We start from the raw sequence: 18,457 nt of genomic DNA, 5'->3' as shown, positions 1-18,457 counted from the left end.
GAATTTTACCTATATCTGAACTATACTGTCCCCTAACCTCTTACTTTTATGTAATTAATTTTAAATATTTTTGGAAGATACAGGATACTGTTTGCCCTATATTAAATTCAGAGGTACTTCCTATTAGTTTTTAAGATAAATAAAACTGTCTGAAATTCAGTCTCAATGAAACCCTCTACTCAAGGGCTTCTTGAAAGTGACCCCATTTATAATATGCCCTTCTGGAAATCAAAGGCAACCTCTGAATGGCATAAAGCTTCAGAAATATTGTTAAAGGTTTCCTTGTCATTGTTAAATAAATATTGGTAGCCATCAGAATTTTCCAAGGAATCTTTATACAATTAATATGAATAAGGTATAAGTAATTCAGTCCTAACTACACATTGGATTGAAGAATGTCTCAAAGATAGTATAGGTAAAATAAGTGGTTTTATTTATTTTTATATTTATTAGTTTTCCAAAACCAGTGTAAAAAAGTGGATTTGTATTAGTTTTCAGGATCAACAGTAATGTTATGGCTTCTCAGTTGGTTCCACAATTTCTTCCATGTCTAACCTGATGCTGAATAAACTACATGTTTTAAATACATCAATATATAAATCTCACTTTTCAAAAAAATGTTATACCTTTTATCTACAGTCTTTGGTATTAGCTTAATGACCCTTCTTTTTTTTTTTTTTTTTTTTTTTCGGTACGCGGGCCTCTCATTGTTGTGGCCTCTCCCGTTGTGGAGCACAGGCTCCGGATGCACAGGCTCAGCAGCCATGGCTCACGGGCCCAGCTGCTCCGCGGCATGTGGGATCTTCCCGGACGGGGGCAAGAACCCGTGTCCCCTGCATCAGCAGGTGGATTCTCAACCACTGTGTCACCAGGGAAGCCCGACCTTTCGTTTTATATAAGTTCATTTTCAGGATCATTCTACCGAGTAAAAGCCAAAATAGACATGACATGAAACCACCTTTTATGCTTTGACTATTAGCCAAGTGTTAAGGTTTAGTTTTGTTTTATTTGTTTTCTAAATTTTCCTTAATAACTCTGTTCTTTAAAGGAACACAGTGACAACTGACTGTGGACAGCACAATTCTTTTCTTAAAGGTATTCTTACTCATTGTTTCATTTCACATTATTTTATTGATAAATATACTAAGCATAAGGAACAACTTATCTTTGCAGTCTCATCAATTTAAAAGCTACATTTTATTTAATTAATAGGGAGAGTTTATGGGAAAAGCTTTTATCAATGGGCATTGGTTTAAGATATCTTGGCCTTTTGAGAGCTATGCAGTATAATAATTGGTCTAAGATCATGTTAGAGAGGCCAGGTCGCTTTATATTCTCCCCCAACTAATAGAGAAGTCAGGTGAGGTTGTTTCCTGACACAGCTACTATTTCACTATTTTGGCTGATATTGCTGACCCCAAGAAGTTATTTCCTGTATTACGTGGACCCAGCATATACAGTCATTGAGAAGCACAGTATAAATATAGAAAACAAACTTGTCTATTCATATCAGGACCTCAATTTACCATTAATTTTCCACTCTTGATTACATGATAAATTATGTCTATCAAATCCATCATATTGTGATGTAAAAACAAGATAGGCAACTATGGTGTAGGGACCAAGGTAATTATTGTTCTGGGCTAGCGTTCTAGCCCAGGTTTTCACACAGTGAGCCTTTGGTTAAATAATTTTATGCAGTGATTCTCAATTTCCACTGCACACTGCAGTCACTGGAGAACCTTAAAACAAAACAAATCTGAATGCTGATGACTGGTCCCACTGCTAGAGTTTTATCCTTTTATGATTTTTTCAGGGTATTAAATAGTCCAGCTATAATCTTAATGCATTTGTTTTTGTTTTGCAAATAGATAGTAGCACATTTAATCTAAAATTGAAAAGTCAAGAATACTTACCTTAATCCATATAATTTTTCATATAAAAACACACTTCCATTTTTAGGTGATTTTAAAGCTGTAGATATCATATATTTTCCTTATGAACATTTTTTCTCATTTCATTCTTTAATGAAGTCAATATTATCTAATCTAAAAAACAAATAGATAAAACCCAATCTTAAAGGTGATTCTTTTAGAGGATGTAGATCCCTAATTCCTTAACCCTTTCATATAAAAATAAACTCCTAACTGAAGATATAAACACATTTTTCAAACATTACCCAAAAGTAAAAACAAAAAAGTTTTATTAGTTGTTTATTACATAATATACACCTTATTAATATCATTCTACTGAATTTCTTAGTCTTTAATATACAAGTTGCAATCAGGAGGAATTATCAATCTACAACCTCTTCCATTTGCAATCTAGTAGACAAGATATACCTTAATTATCTTACATATATTATTACTGTGTTTGACAGCTGAAGAGAGGATGGTCTTGGACCCCATGGATCTTAAAAACTAACGATTTCCAGAAAATGAAATAAAAATCTTTGATTAATCAGGTGGTTACTTCAATTTTATAAACAAGGGGTCAAATCTAAAGATTTCTAGTCTCAGAAAATAGAAATGATAGCAGAGGGAAACTGATGTATAAGGAATAGGAGAGAACAGCTCTCTAATTTAAATTCTCGTGCCTTTGAATCTCTGGCATGTAAAACTATGTATATCATCCTGACCTCATTATTTCTGTCTGTACTTTTTTCCCTCCCTATACCCAGCTATAGGAATTTGCATAAAAGATGCATCTCAATCTGCCTTTGATGATTCCAAGCTCGCTTGAATTCCTACTAAGTTTACATATAAATCAATAAAGTTGACCAAGGAAGACAGATCAAGGATCATATTTTCACAGTTTATGCCAAGGGAATTAAAGTTGAAAATCAAACATATAGGGTTGAATTAATGGGGCAGTCAGAAGCTATGAAAATCTCCAATGTGGAAGAAGGAGCTGAATAGAGACACATTCCATTTTCACCTCATGGAGACGTTTAAGACCCTCTGTAGAAGAAAATGTCTGCCTCTTTGATACTTGTCCATAATTTTTGTCCTTTTTGTCTCCCAGGTTCATTGCGTCAGTTACTACCAGGTTCATTGTATCAGGCTTTTTTAAAAATTATATTTCATGCAATCATAATTTGAGACTGAGCAAGACCTCCAGAGTCTCAATCTTATTTCTCCTTCTTCTCCAGCAGGATTCTTTCCTCACAATCATAGGCTACAAAGAATGTTCAGAGTATTTCAGTGAAATGACTCAAATATATCAGCATCAGATATTCTGTCTTCCATTATTTCTATTGTCTTTAACAGAAAAATGTCATACTTTTTCTCTTCTTGAGAATCTACCTATGTTTTGATATTTATTTTGTGCCACATGAACTCACGGATTTATTCCTTGACTGCATTGGAATCCATTGTTTTATTATTTTATTATCTTTATTTCATCTTTTTGACTATATCTTTGCTTTCTACTTCATTTTTAATCAGTATGCCTTTAGACTTTTCCTCCTTACATTGCCCACCGATAAAAATCTAGAAGGTTCTTTGTTTATTGCTATTTGAGGACCTAGAGATTACATTATTTTTTGTAATATAAAAGAATTTAATACAAAATATTAAATAATATAAAAGGATTTAAGCTGAAATTATCTATGTTATCTATTTCAAAATTCTATATCTTATATTTTGGTTCTGCTGTTTTCACTTCTTTTATCAGCTGAATTCAATTAGCACTTATTAACCCCTTAGTAATTGAAAACATTGTACTATAGGTTGAGAGCACAGAACAATTAACCCTCAGGAACTTTACAGTCATGGCCACAAATGTCAATATGCCGCAAGCATCCATCAATTTACTTTGATTTAAAATGGCTTTTGCTAGTTACTCAGATACACTAACGGTTAACAGTTCCCTTCGGTGAACTAAATGTGAATAGTTATTATCCTGTAAGCTCCTGAGGTAAGAGAAAATGTGAGCTCTTATCACAGATACATTCACCACCCTTGCCCACAACCTTCTGAAGACCTGACCCTATGCATATTTGAAAGATATTTTACCATCCTTTCTAGTAGATAAGAACTTAAATTTAATTACAGTAAGTCCAAAATTATTGCTTATGGGAAAGGAGTCACATACTAAATCCAGGTTTATAGATAACCATAAAATTGAAAAAGTTGGTACTTATATCAAACTTAGAACTGACTTTTCATACCAAGTTATTGAGCAGTCCACTTAGATTAAGGGAAAAATCAAAACATTTCACTTATGGATTGCTATCACCTTTTGAAGCTTGATGGCTTATTTCTTGGCCTGTTTCTTCTTCAAAAGCTGTTATAAAATAGCTTTGTTATAAAATGTTTTAAATGTATAATTGGCCAATATAATAAAAATACTTAAATGCAATTCAGTTCTTTTTCAAATGTACCATTCCTAATCTAACAGGAGTAAATAACAGGAGTAAATAACATGAGTAAAATGTGGTCAGTCCAAATTTCTATTGTTTTCTATCATATTAATTGTGAACATTACAATAAAGATCTATTTTATCCTTATTTATATTATTAAAACTTTGTTTTGAATGTACCTTGTTATTTCTGTGGCATGAATTTGTTCACTTTCCAATGGATAGTAATATTTTGATGGAAAAAAAAGCAAATAAGCAAAACCTAATATACACAATAGTGAAATAAAATTCTGTAATAAAAATCATTTTCCAGAACAGAAAGTAGGAGAAATGTTGAATTTTCCATCAAATGGCTTATTTGTATTTTCTATCTGCCTTTCGAAAACTAAATCTTCTTTTTATTATTGTTTCTATCTTTCCTTCTATTGTCAGTTTCTTTCCTCTTCATCTCAATCATCTTCATAGCAAACACTAATTTCTCTAATCATGTGCCAGACACTGTTCCTAGTGCTTTCATGCATTTTCTAATTTATTATTCATACCTACACAACAAGGTAGGTATTTTTATTACCCCCCAACCATTGCACAGATTAGACAACTGAAGTTTACAGTTTTTCTTCCCACATCTTTACTTCCTAGAAACCCTCGGGCATCTCAGATGAATTTTGCTGAAGCTTTTCTTAAACAAAGCAATTTACTTAGGATTTTAAATGCAAAGTTGTTAATAAGATATAAACACAACTTATACATCGCTCTGTCCTTACTATTCACATATGAATTTGGTCCTCATCTGAAAAAATTTAAAAACTCAGTGTTTCAGCTCACTCAGAAAATGAGCAGACCAGACCCTCAACAGCATAAAAACTCATTGATGTTAATCAAATATATAAAAGTATCTCTGATACACCAAAATGTCAATGTATTAATTTGCAGTGAAAAATTCAATTTCCTGAGATACACTGATATTTGTACTGACCAGTGTAAAGATAAGGACCAATTAGTATCACTTAACAACACCAACTTCACTGTTCAGTCACCCTCTGAGTTTCATCCTAGGCACCCAGCTGCCCTCTTCCTGCTTCATATCTTATTAGTGTATTTCTTAAAATATCTCTATATCATCCTCCCAATTTAGCTTTCATCCTGAAAGTAATTATTTATTTACTTATTTTCTCTCCTTTCTGAATCTCTTTTCCCATCAAGGTAAGACTTTGCTTCTATTTTTCTGTATTTGCTCTAACATCCCTTGTTTCTACTCTTAATGTTATCACTCTGCTAAAAAATGTCACTATATCCTGTCTAGAGTGAAACAATAGTCTCTGAATTGGAAAATCCAATAAATTCTCTCGATTACCAGAAGATTAATTTTCTTAAAGTATAGCTCAAATAATATCATTTTTCTTCACAGGCTACCCCATTGCCTACTGAATTAATGAATAAATATTTTTTAAACCCATAGTTAAAAAGTCAAGAACATTCTATACTTCACTAATCTCCTTCATATGTAGTTCAAGGCTCTCTAAATTAACTATACACTTTATTAATTTACGCACTCAGTTCTTTTTCCTGGAATAATTTTCCTTCCCATTTCTTACCTACTAAAAATTTTATCAGTCTGTAAGGCCATTTAAAAGTCTCCTCCTCCATGCAATCTTCCAGAACTTCAGTAGATTGATATCATTTATCCCTCCTCAGAATTCTCAGAGGACTGCATTTTTACCTTTCTTACCACATAATTATTCTTTCTCATAATAGAGATACTATCACCTTATAGAGGTGATAATAGAGATACTTGTGTAATCACTTAGGTTTCTGGCATTCCACCAGATCTTAACTTCTAAAGATCAGGATTTTGGACAACTAGCTGCTGGACAATCATCGACAGAAAGAAACTGGAACTCACCAAAAAAGATACCCCACATCCAAAGACAAAGGAGAAGCCACAATGAGATGGTAGGAGGGGCGCAATCACAGTAAAATCAAATCCCATAACTGCTGGGTGGGTGACTCACGGACTGGAGAACACTTATACCGCAGAAGTCAACTCACTGGACTGAAGGTTCTGAGCCCCAAGGGGTCCGGCAACAGGAGGAGGAATTCCTAGAGAATTCCTAGAGAATCAGACTTTGAACTCTAGTGGGATCTGACTGCAGGACTTTGACAGGACTGGGGAAACAGAGACTCCATTTTTGGAGGGCACACACAAAGTACTGTGTGCATGGGTACCCAGGGGAAGGAGCAGTGACCGCAAGGGAGACTGAACCAGACCTACCTGCTAGTGCTGGAGGGTCTCCTGCAGAGGCAGGGGGTGGCTGTAGCTCACCTTGGGGATAAGGACACTGGCAGCAAAAGCTCTGGGAAGTAGTCCTTGGTGAGAGCCCTCACAGAGTCTACCATTAGCCCTACAAAAGAGCCAGGTAGGCTCCAGTGTTGGGTTGCCTCAGGCCAAACAAGAACAGGGGGGGAACCCAGCCTCACCCATCAGCAGTTAAGCAGATTAAAGTTTTACTGAGCTCTGCCCACCAGAGCAATAGTCAGCTCTAACCAACATCAGTCCCTCCCATCACAAAACTTACACAAGCCTCTTAGATAGCCACATCCATCAGAGGACAGACAGCAGAAGCAAGAAGAACTACAATCCTGCAGCCTGTGGAACAAAAACCACATTCACAGAAAGATAGAAAAGATGAAAATGCAGAGGGCTATGTACCAGAACAACATAAAACCCCAGAGAAACAACTAAATGAAGTGGAGATAGGCAAATTTCCAGAAAAAGAGTTCAGAATAATGATAGTGAAGATGATCCAGGACCTCGGAAAAAGAATGGAGGCAAAGATCGAGAAGATGCAAAATATGCTTAACAAAGACCTGGAAGAATTAAAGGACAAAAAACAGAGATGAACAATACAATAACTGAAATGAACACTACACTAGAAGGAATCAATAGCAGAATAACTGAGGCAGAAGAACGGATAAGTGACCTGGAAGACAGATGGGGAAGTTCACTGCTGCAGAACAGAATAAAGAAAAAAGAATGAAAAGAAATGAAGACAGCCTAAGAGACCTCTGGGACAACATTAAACACAACAACATTTGCATGATAGGGGTCCCAGAAGGAGAATAGAGAGAGAAGGGACCCAAGAAAATATTTGAAGAGATTATAGTCAAAAACTTCCCTAACATGGGAAAGGAAATAGCCACCCAAGTCCAAGAAGCGCAGAGAATCCCATACAGGATAAACCCAAGGAGAAACACACCGAGACACACAGTAATCAAATTGGCAGAAATTAAAGCCAAAGAAAAAGTATTGAAAGCAGCAAAGGAAAAATGACAAATAACATACAAGGGAACTCCCATAAGGTTAACAGCAGATTTCTCAGCAGAAACTCTACAAGCCAGAAGGGAGTGGCATGATATACTTAAAGTGACGAAAGGGAAGAACCTACAACCAAGATTACTCTACCCAGCAAGGATCTCATTCAGATTCCATGGAGAAATCAAAAGCTTTACAGACAAGCAAAAACTAAGAGAATTCATCACCACCAAACCAACCCTACAACAAACGCTAAAGGAACTTCTCTAAGTGGGAGACATAAGAGAAAAAAAGGACCTACAAAAAGAAACCCAAAACAATTAAGAAAATGATCATAGGAACAAACATACCGATAATTACCTTAAATGTGAATGGATTAAATGCTCCAAGAAAAAGACACAGGCTTGCTGAATGATACAAAAACAAGACCCATCTATATGCTGCCTACAAGAGACCCACTTCAGAACTAGGGACACATACAGACTGAAAGTGAGGGGATGGAAAAAGACATTCCATGCAAATGGAAATCAAAAGAAAGCTGGAGTAGCAATACTCATATCAGATAAAACTGAATTTACAATAAAGAATATTACAGGAGACAAGGAAGCACACTACAAAATGATCAAGGGATCAATCCAAGCGGAAGATATAACAATTATAAATATATATGCACCCAACATAGGAGCACCTCAATACATAAGGCAACTGCTAACAGCTATGAAAGAGGAAATCGACAGTAACACAATAATAGTGGGGGACTTTAACACCTCACTTACACCAATGGACAGATCATCCAAAATGAAAATAAATAAGGAAGCAGAAGCTTTAAAGACACAACAGACCAGATAGATTTAATTCATATTTATAGGACATTCCATCCAAAAACAGCAGATTACACTTTCTTCTCAAGTGGGCATGGAACATTCACCAGGATAGATCACATCTTGGGTCACAAATCAAGACTCAGTAAATTTAAGAAAATTGAAATCATACCAAGCATCTTTTCTGACCACAACAATATGAGATTAGAAATGAATTACAGGGGAAAAAACGTAAAAAACACAAACACATGGAGGCTAAACAATACATTAGTAAATAACCAAGAGATCACTGAAGAAATCAAAGAGGAAATCAAAAAATACGTAGAGACAAATGACAATGAAAACACGATGATCCAAAACCTATGGGATGCAGCAAAAGCAGTTCTAAGAAGGAAATTTATAGCTATACAAGCCTACCTCAAGAAACAAGAAAAATCTCAAATAAACAATCTAACCTTACTCCTAAAGGAACTAGAGAAAGAAGAACAAACAAAACCAAAAGTTAGCAGAAGGAAAGAAATCATAGAGATCAGGGCAGAAGTAAATGAAATAGAAACAAAAAAAAACAATAGCAAAGATCAATAAAACTAAAAGCTGGTTATTTGAGAAGATAAACAAAACTGATAAACTATTAGCCAGACTCATCAAGAAAATAAGGGAGAGGACTCAAATCAATAAAATTAGAAATGAAAAAGGAGAAGTTACAACAGACACCACAGAAATACAAAGCATCCTAAGAGACTACTACAAGCAACTCTATGCCCATAAAATGGACAACCTGGAAGAAATGGACAAATTCCTAGAAAGGTATAACCTTCCAAGACTGAACCAGGAAGAAATAGAAAATATGAACAGACCAATCACAAGTAATGAAATTGAAACTGTGATTAAAAATCTTCCAACAAACAAAAGTCCAGGACCAGATGGCTTCATAGGTGAATTCTATCAAACATTTAGGGAATAGCTAACACCCATCCGTCTCAAGCTCTTCCAAAAAATTGCAGAGGAAGGAACACTCCCAAACTCATTCTAGAGGCCACCATCACCCTGATACCAAACCCAGACAACAATACGACAAAAAAAGAAAATTACAGACCAATATTACTGATGAATATAGATGCAAAAATCCTCAACAAAATACTAGCAAACAGAATCCAACAACACATTAAAAGGATCATACACCATGATCAAGTGGGATTTACAACAGGGATGCAAGGATTCTTCAATATATGCAAATCAATAAATGTAATACACCATATTAACAAATTGAAGAATAAAAACCATATGATCATCTAAATAGATGCAGAAAAAGCTTTTGACAAAATTCAACACCCATTTATGATAAAAACTCTCCAGAAAGTGGGCACAGAGGGAACCTACCTCAACATAATAAAGGCCATATATGAAAAACCCACAGCATACGTCATTCTCAATGGTGAAAAACTGAAAGCATTTCCTCTAAGATCAGGAACAAGATACGGATGTCCACTCTCACCACTATTATTCAACATAATTTTGGTAGTCCTACCAACATAGTTTTGGAAGTCCTAGCCATGGCAATCAGAGAAGAAAGAGAAATAAAAGGAATCCAATTTACAAAAGAAGAAGTAAAACTGTCACTGTTTGCAGATGACAGGATACTATACATAGAGAATACTAAAAATGCCACCAGAAAACTACTAGAGGTAATCAATGAAATTGGTAAAGTTGCAGGATACAAAATTAATGCACAGAAATCTCTTGCATTCCTATACTAATGATGAAATATCTGAAAGAGAAATTAAGGAAACACTCCTATTTACCACTGCAACAAAAAGAATAAAATACCTAGGAATAAACCTACCTAGGGAGACAAAAGACCTGTATGCAGAAAACTATAAGACACTGATGAAAGAAATTAGAGATGATACCAACAGATGGAGAGGTATACCATGTTCTTGGATTGGAAGAATCAATATCGTGAAAATGACTATACTACCCGAAGCAAACTGCAGATTCAATGCAATCCCTATTAAATTACTAAAGGCATTTTTTATGGAACTAGAACAAAAAATCTTAAAATTTGTATGGAAACACAAAAGACCCTGAATATCCAAAGCAGCCTTGAGGGAAAAAAACGGAGCTGGAGGAATCAGACTCCCTCACTTCAGACTATACTACAAAGCTACAGTAATCAAGACAACATGGTACTGGCACAAATACAGAAACATAGATCAATGGAACAAGATAGAAAGCCCAGAGATAAACCCACGCACCCATGGTCAACTAATCTATGACAAAGGAGGCAAGGATATACAATGGAGAAAAGACAGTCTCTTCAATAAGTGGTGCTGGGAAAACTGGACAGCTACATGTAAAAGAATGAAAATAGAACACTCCCTAATATCATACACAAAAATAAACTCAAAATGGATTAGAGACCAAAATGTAAGAACAGACACTATAAAACTCTTAGAGGAAAACACAGGAAGAACACTCTTTGACATAAATCACAACAGGATCTTTGTTGATCCACCTCCTAGAGTAATGGAAATAAAAACAGAAATAAACAAATGGGACCTAATGAAACTTAAAAGCTTTTGCACAGCAAAGGAAACCATAGAGAAGACGAAAAGACAACCCTCAGTATGGGAGAAAATATTTGCAAACGAATCAATGGACAAAGGATTAATCTCCAAAATATATAAACAGCTCATGCAGCTCAATATTAAAAAAACAAACAACCCAATCCAAAAATGGGCAGAAGACCTAAATAGACATTTCTCCAAGGAAGACATACAGATGGCCAAGAAGCACATGAAAAGCTGCTCAACATCACTAATTATTAGAGAAATGCAAATCAAAACTACAATGAGGTATCACCTCACACCAGTTAGAATGGGCATCAACAGAAAATGTAGAAAGAAGAAATGCTGGAGAGGGTGTGGAGAAAACGGAACCCTCTTGCACTGTTGGTGGGAATGTAAATTGATACAGCCACTATGGAGAACAGTATGGAGGTTCCTTAAAACACTAAAAATAGAATTACCATATGATCCAGCAATCCAACTACTGGGCATATACCCTGAGAAAACCATAATTCAGAAAGACACATGCACCCCAATGTTCATTGCAGCACTATTTACAATAGCCAGGTCACGGAAGCAACCTAAATGCCCATCGACAGATGAATGGATAAAGAAGTTGTGGTACATATATATGATGGAATATTACCCAGCCATAAAAAGGAATGAAATTGGGTCATTTGTTGAGATGTGGATAGATCTAGAGGCTGTCATACAGAGTGAAATAAGTCAGAAAGAGAAAAACAAATATCGTATATTAATGCATGTATGTGGAAGCTAGAAAAATGGTAGAGATGAACCAGTTTGCAGGGCAGAAATTGAGACACAGATGTAGAGAACAAACGTATGGACACCAAGGGGGGAAAGCCATGGGGGGGTGGGGATGGTGATGTGATGAACTGGGGGATTGGGATTGACATTATACACTGATGTGTATACAATTGATGACTAATAAGGACCTGCTCTATAAAAAAATAAATAAAATAAAGTACAAAAAAAAATCAGGATTTTATTTTCTTTTTTCTTTTTTTTTTGCAGTACATGGGCCTTTCACTGTTGTGGCCTCTCCCATTGCGGAGCACAGGCTCCGGACACGCAGGCTCAGTGGCCATGGCTCAGCGGCCTAGCCGCTCTGCAGCATGTGGGATCTTCCCAGACTGGGGCACAAACCCGAGTCCCCTGCATCGGCAGGCAGACTCTCAACCACTGCCTGCCGATCGCCACCAGGGAAGCCCTGTCTTATTCATTTTTGATTCCCTACCCCTATATTATCTATTTACTAATCAAGTATTTAATGAAATCTTGTCCACTTAAATTAAATAGATCAAAATAGACCACTAAGAGCCCTTACTTTTAGTTTTATTTCATCTTGAAGTTTATGTCTCTGACATTTCCCCAGAAAGGTTTATACTCTTTGTTTCAGCATATTTACCCATTAAGTCAACAGTTTTATCTCATATATGAAAAGCTGAAAGGCAACAGTTCATGTCTAGACAATATTTTGTAGTCATCAGTAAGGTTTGAATCTAAGGTCTGTACTAGGTGGATGCTATTGAATATAAAGAAATGCAGTTTAAATGGAAAATTAGTCATTTACTTAATTTTATACAGTAGAAGAGTATTATCAGTAATGGTTACTCTCAGTTTACCCTTATAACACCTAAGGTCTTTCAGTGTTCAAATAATTTAAAAATTAAATTTAGTTACCCTTTCACTCAAGACACCATGAGATCTGTTGAACATTTTTTTTTGATGGGTTTATGTAGTGGATGTTCTTTGTAGTTCTCCAAGTAAATATTTGGGAAGAGAACATTGTTGAGGAGACCCACAGCACGTGTGAGGAACTGAAATGTGCAAGCTCTGCACTGGGCATCTAAATGCTTACAGTTTATGCTCAGATACAGGGCAGTTTCACCAATGAGCTCAGGAAAGCAAAATGGGTATTTGGCATATTCCTTTCCAATCTGCTTCAGAGTATACTATTTATGGCATGGACAACCTTTGAATTTTTTGTTCAAGTGATACGATCTCACTGAACACAAACACAGGGATTTATAACATGCAGCTCAGTATAGAGTACCTTCTATTACAAGCATATATGGAGAAAAATTCTTCTTAAAAATTTAATTTCTTTGCATTCTCTTAGCTTAAGATGTTTCTCTCCTTGAAGAATCTTGATTATCTGTGTTGAAAACCCTGTGGGATTCCTCCTATAATGATATTCCTTCTTAGGTTAAATATGTTTTCCCTCTATACCTACTAAAATAAAATTTAGGGCTTATATTATACTTTGCTCCTCCTTTTTGAAAAGACAGTTTAAGCAATAAACATATATCCAATTTTGCTGATTTTTTTCAGTTTGCTTTTTGATTTAATCAGATACAGAATTCATTGAAAGACTTTTTGTTTAAGTTTTAGGACTTCAAACTAAAATTTTAAAGTAGTGAAGGTCAAGATAAGTTAGGAAAGGGCAAAAGATCTCATGGTATACGGACACTTGCTTCCTTTTCTTGCTTCACTTGTGCTACAAGGTAAGCAGCGCTCACTTGTAGGAATTAAACTCAGAAGAACATAGATAGCACTATGATATATATATATATATAATTAATATATTATTAACATATACTATCATATATATGCATATGATATATATGATGTTATATAGTCCAGTGAAAAGGCATGGACTAGGAATCAGGAAACTGTCTCCACTCTTCTTTTTGGTATAACTAGTTGCATGAGTTAACTGACATCATTTCCTCCATGGTCAAATACATAGAAACATTTATTTGCTTCAAGTTTTTATGCGTTTCAACTGAAATGTTGATTCTAAAAGCATTGTAAAAATAAGCCTATACACTGTGCAAATTCAGATGGAAGCAGCAATTTGAATTATAAAATAGAGGAGAAAAATTAAATAGTTGGGAGGGAGTAGGTAGATAGAAAATAGTTGAGAATATCATGATGGAGAAAGTCAAGGTAGTAAAACTTCTAGGCATTTTTCTTCAGAAATATGTTTGAGTGATTTTATAAAGTGATGTACCTACTTGCGATTGCCTTGCCAGTGCTGAGAAGACTTTTCAAGAACGTTCTCTAAACATTTTTCTGAGGCAAAATACACAACTTCTTGCTTTCTTGTAACATGCTTTTTGGCTTGTATGATCAAATATCATATTCAGGTAGTATTTTTATTTTGAATTTGAAAGTTACCATGTAGGGCTTCCTTGGTGGCGCAGTGGTTGAGAGTCCGCCTGCCGATGCAGGGGACACGGGTTCGTGCCCCAGTCTGGGAAGATCGTGCCCCAGTCCGGAAAGATCCCACATGCCGTGGAGCAGCTGGGCCCATGAGCCATGGCCGCTGAGCCTGCGCGTCCGGAGCCTGCGCTCCGCAACGGGAGAGGCCGCAGCAGTGAGAGGCCCGCGTACCGCAAAAAAAAAAAAAAAAAAAAAAAAAAAAAAAAAAAAGTTACCATGTAGTTGATGGAGCTGAGATGAAGTCATCAAAAGCGGGATATTTCTGCTGAGTTCTAGATGCACTGCAATGGTGTGTGGAGTGACAGTATCACAGAGAACACTTGTGGTATTATAAAATATGAAAAATGATAAATACTTCATATAACATCCAAAAAATCATCTTGAAAAAAACGACTTGCTGAGTTGTATCTGTTCTGTGGTGCTTTACATCTTGTTGATGCTTCAAATGGATCACCTAGTCATCACCTTTGCATCCTTACATTGCTAAAAACTACTTTTTGATGCTTTCTCAGATATTGTGCTTACTTTTCAGCTTTAAATTTAGTTTTGAAAACACATGTTCCTAATTTATAGAATGTCAAAGGAGGCATTTAAATTCAAATTACTGTATTGGGATATTCAGAGTAAAACTATAATTATATTTTTTTACACTGTCTTTTGACATCTCAGAAAAACCCATGTCTCTGATTCAATCCACATACTGCAAGAATAAATAGTATGCCTTCTCAGTAATTTATCACTTTCTGTATGATGGAAAGCCTCATTTTCTAAAAGAAATACCAGACATGCGAAGGAAAGCACTTTGTACATTATTTTATCAAGAACAAAAAGAATGGTTTAATACTTCCTGTAATTCCACTTTCTCCCTCTGCATACGAAGTAACTTGCACAAGTTCAAGATTAACAGATCCTAATTGAAATGCTAAAAGACAAAATACACAGTGTAATTATAGAGTTTAAAGTTTAACATCTTTGAAGATATTTCAATGTGAAAAAATCTGTTCAGAGACTCAACACATGTCATATTATAGAAGGAAATGAGCACTGATTTTTCTAGATATTTTCAGTGCCTAGCAAAATATGGTATTTTATCTTGACTTTGTAACCAAGCACCGTATTTTTTAACAGATGCTATTTCTCTTCTGATTACTGTATCCCACTATGAATTATCTCTCTTGGGAAGAGGAGAGGGGGAAGATTTTCATCAAAACATAAATCTATGCACCTAAAATACACTATGTTCTAAAGACAATAAAAAAATTATACACATACAGTAATCTACCTTTGCCAATTTGAAAAATCATCAAACCTTTAAAGCAGAAATACTGAGGCCTTGGGAGACACCATAGAACCATTAGAGATGTATATTTATACTTTAAAAGTTGGTATTATTCTACCTCAATAAAACCTTTCCATATATGCAAACAGTAATGACAGCAATGTAAATTGAATTATCTATAAAATATTATGTTTTTCTTACAGGATTGCTGAAAAGATGTTTTACACTACAATGCTGTTAGAAAGTGCTATCATGCTGCACATACCAAGGATTCTAATTAGACTTGTCAATCACTGATTGATTACTACCATAAGATGAAAGAGCAATTGCATCCCGGCAATTATATTATCTTAAGGGTACAAAATGCAATGTTCAACTTTCAGCTGTCAGCAAGATTTCACTGAATGAAGGCCTGTTTTATCACACGGGCTGTTCAAAAGCCCTTCTGAGAACCTAAATGGCACATTAAGCCCTGGAAATATTGCTACTCAAAAGAAAAAAAATGTAGTAGAGTGAAATTGACTAAGTTTTAATTGATGAATGAGAAATCACATGGCTCTGTAGCCTCACATTCTTTAATTTTAGGAAAATACGGTCCACAGTAACATGCAAAATTACCCTGTTTCCATATTTCATATACTTTCTTTCTCATCTGCCCCCACTTCTCTCTCTCTGTTGACTCCCTCTATGTACAAACACCTCCACTTCTATAAGTAGGTACATGTGTTTCATATATTGAACTTTGCTTTTTGGTTTATTAGACTTCTAAAATATTCAGCAGATATTTATTTTTCTAAATGTATTCTAGGTAAATAAGTATTCTTTTTTCCTAAGAATGAAATATTGTCAAGTCAATAATTATTTAATAATGACTTAAGATTAATTGTCAAATATTATTTTTCATTCCAAAATATACTAGGTTTGGAAAGATTATAATCTTTTCAGTAGCACAACTTCAGGTGCCTCTTTCAAATTCCAAATTCAGGAGTATGGTATATCAAAAGGTTGTGATTTAGGAACTCTACAGCCATAATAGCTACTATAGTTTCAAATATTTGGGGGGAAAAAAAGTAAACTGTTAACTGATTTGGAACATAGAGGAGAGGATTTGAATTAGAGATTTATTTTAAATTTAAAATTTTCAGCCTTTCTAAAAAGGAATATTGGATGACATTCTAATTACTATTGCTATAAACAAACCACTCAAAACTTGGAGTGGCAAACACCACCATTTTATTTTGCTCAAGGATTCTGTAGGCCAGGAATTAGGATAGGACACACTGATGACAGCCTCTCTGCTTCATAGGGTTTGGGGCTTATCTGGGAAGATTTGAAAAGCAGGGGACTGGAATCATCTAGAGTTTTCTTCTCATGCCTTTCTGTATCAGAGATGAGATGATGCCAAGGACAGGCATAGCTGGACGTGTCAACTGGGGCACTTACATGAGGCCTTCCATGTGACTTGATATTCTTACCATGTATTGGCTGAGTTCTAAGAGAGAATGTCATGAGAGTGAGTATTCCAAGTGACTCAGGAAGAAGCTACATGGACTACTATACTAGCTTCAGTCACATAGGATCACTTCTCCTGGGCTCTACTAGTTGAAGCAAATGCAAACCTTACCCATTCTCTTGGCAAGAGGACACAGAACTACCTCTCATATGAGCAGAGTCAATTTCCTACTATTTTAAAAAAGGCACCAAAGTGTCATCTGGCCACAGTTATGTATATTTATATCTGCACAATAGAATCAGGCTATCTTAAGACTCCTCAAATGTCTCAACTCTTTATTTTATCTTATTTTATTTTTTATTAGAGTTAATTTACAACGTTGTGTTATTTTCTGATATAGAGCAGTGATTCAATTATACACACACACACACACACATACACACATTCTTTTCCATATTTGTTTCCATTATGGTTTATTATAGGATATTGAAAATAGTTCTCTGTGCTATACAGTAGGACCTTGTTTATCTATTTTATATACAGTAGTTTGCACCTGCTAATCCTAAATTCCTAATTTATCCCTCCCCATCCCCATTTCCCTTTGGTAAAGTTTGTTTTCTATGTCTGTGAGTCTGTTTGTTTTGTAAATAGGTTCATTTATGTCATATTTTAGATTCCACATATAACTGATATCATATGGTATCTTTCTCTATCTGACTTTCTTCACTTAGTATGATAATCTCTAGGTCCATCCATGATGCTTCAAATGGCATTATTTCATTCTTTTTATGGTTGAGTAGTATTCCATTGTGTGTATGTACCACATCTTCTTTATCCATTCATCTGTCAATGGACATCTAGGTTGCTTCAATGTTTTTGCTATTGTGAACAGTGCTGCTATAAACATTGGAGTGCATGTATCTTTTTGAATTACAGTTTTGTCCAGATATATACCCAGGAGTAGGATTGCTGGATCATATGGCAACTCTATTCTTAGTGTTTGTTTGTTTGATTTTTGTGGTGCACGGGCCTCTCACTGTTGTGGCCTCTCCCATTGTGGAGCACAGGATCTGGACGCGCAGGCTCAGTGGCCATGGCTCACGGGCCCAGCAGCTCTGCGGCACGTGGGATCTTCCCGGACTGGGGCACGAACCCGCGTCCCCTGCATCGGCAGGCAGACTCTCAACCACTGTGCCACCAGCGAAGCCCCCCTATTTTTAGTGTTTTGAGGAACCTCCATACTGTTTTCCATAGTGGCTGCACCAAGTTAACTTACATTCCCACCAACAGTGTAGAAGCGTTCCCTTTTCTCCACACCCTCTCCAGCATCAAATGTCTCAACTCTTTAAGGAATTATGTTCAAATTCAAAATCCAGGATACTGTTAACTAAATAAGGTCCAGATATGGATGA

The 18,457-nt window shown here is 35.6% G+C and overlaps 1 long non-coding RNA gene across 1 annotated transcript in view; it reads right to left on the bottom strand.

Moving 5' to 3' along the window:
* Positions 1 to 1,922: 1,922 nt before the first annotated feature.
* Positions 1,923 to 18,457, bottom strand: part of LOC109548378 (uncharacterized) — a 172,051-nt gene continuing 155,516 nt past the window's right edge. Inside the window, exon 3 of the long non-coding RNA XR_002174459.1 lies at positions 1,923 to 2,048. This is a non-coding gene — a long non-coding RNA (uncharacterized lncRNA). The remainder of the gene's footprint in view (positions 2,049 to 18,457) is intronic.

Source organism: Tursiops truncatus, chromosome 7 (genome assembly GCF_011762595.2).
Source record: "Tursiops truncatus isolate mTurTru1 chromosome 7, mTurTru1.mat.Y, whole genome shotgun sequence".
NCBI classification, from domain to species: Eukaryota; Metazoa; Chordata; class Mammalia; order Artiodactyla; family Delphinidae; genus Tursiops; species Tursiops truncatus.
Note: the sequence above shows the minus strand (reverse complement) of the source record. Positions and strands in the feature narration are given on the sequence as shown.